Genomic DNA, 1887 nt, shown 5'->3' on the forward strand with positions numbered 1-1887 from the left:
TAGTTTTTCAAAATAACTGGTATCATAGTCGCGGTTTCTGCTATAAGAAAGAGTGATGGGTGGAGACAAAGTGATGGCATTGTGGATTGAGATGTTTAATGACACAGATTTTGGTTACCAAAACATGCAAATAGAGGAGTACCTCGATGGGAAGGAACTTCATCTTTCGTTACTTGGGAAGCGACCGGACAAGTTGGATGAGGCGGAATGCAATCTTTTGGATCGACAGGTTTTGGGGGTTATTTGATTAACCTGTATAGATTCGTTGCCCACAATGTCATCAAGAAGAGGACTATTGCATATCTCATAGCAGCTTTATGAGATTTGTATGAAAAGCCATCAGCGAATAACAAGGTGTATTTGATGAGCAAGTTATTCAACTTAAAAATGGCGGAATGTGTGTCTGTTCCTTAACATTTGAATGATTTTAATACCATCACAAATCAAATATCTCTTGTTGAAATTGATTTTGACAATGAGATATGTGTATTGATAATGTCGGCTTCATTGTCAAATAGCTGGAAAACCATGATGATGGCAGTTAGCAGTTTTGTAGGTAAATCTAAATTGAAATATGATGATATTCTTGACTTGATTTTTGGCGGAGGAGTTGCGTATTTAAGATTATGGCTAGACCACGGGTTCGAGTTCAGCACTGAGTGTTGATTACAGAGGGAGATCACATGACAAAAACTCAAACAGAGAAAGATCAATAACAAAGCTTATTCAGCAGACAACCTGCTGGAATTGTGACAATACTAGCAACATAAAAAGGAACTGCAGGAATTCCAACAAAAGAATAATGATATCACTAATGTTGTAACAGATGAAGTACAGGATGCGCTATTGCTGGTAGTTCACAGTTTTGTTGATGATTAGATACTGGATTCATGGGGTTTCCTTCCATACATCATTCCACCTTGCGAAATTATGTTGCAGGTGACTTTGCGAATGTATATCAGGCTGATGGAAAAACTCTGAACATGCTGGAGATGGGAGACATTGATATTGCACTTTGTAATAAGAGCAAATGGACTTTACAAAAGATTATGCACATTCCTGAGTTGAAGAAAAACCTCATTTTTGTTGGGTAGATCAATCAAGGTGCTCATTCAGTAGTGCTCTCAGATAGCATCTGGACGGTTACCAAAGGAGCATTAGTACTGACTTGGGGTAAGAAAACTGACACACTATATATGATTACAGATTCACTCAACATTATTGGTACTACAGTTGGAGAGAGCACGATAGATTTGTGGCATTGGAGGCTTGGTCACATGAGTCAGATCTATGAAGAAATCTTGCAAGATAAAAATTCGAGCAAGTGGGAGTTGGTCATGAAGGAGGAGATGGATTTCATGCCAAAGAATCAGACATGGGAGCTGACAAAATTTCTACCAAGGAAAAAGGCATTGCACAACAGATGAGTGTACCGGGTGAAGACTGAGTGTGATGACAGTAAGAGGTACAAGATTGAACTTGTTGAAAAAGACCTTCAACAGAGGCAGGATATTGCCCATGCAGTGGGATTTGTAAGCAGATATATGAGTAACACAAGAAAGAGCTTCGAGGTAAAATGCTACGTCGACGTTGATATGTCAACTAACAGTGTCACTCTTAAAAATTTGAAGTTATGTGCAACTTCAGTTGGTCTTCCAACTTGAAGACGGGGGGCTTTGAGTTGAAAAGGTGGAGGATATCATGTTTGAGGAAAGAGGATGGCAGTGGGTGATGGAGTCAGTGTCCGAGTCTCCAAGTGGGATAATTGTTGAGGAAAGTGAAGATTTGGTCCACTACAGTTTTGGTAATAATTAAAGGTGTTAATTATGACATTAATTAGCCTTTCTTAATTATCCTCCCGCCAACACTTCTTTAGATTTCACGATT

The sequence above is a fragment of the Phalaenopsis equestris genome, unplaced genomic scaffold, assembly GCF_001263595.1.
Source record: "Phalaenopsis equestris unplaced genomic scaffold, ASM126359v1 Scaffold000022, whole genome shotgun sequence".
Classification (NCBI taxonomy): domain Eukaryota; kingdom Viridiplantae; phylum Streptophyta; class Magnoliopsida; order Asparagales; family Orchidaceae; genus Phalaenopsis; species Phalaenopsis equestris.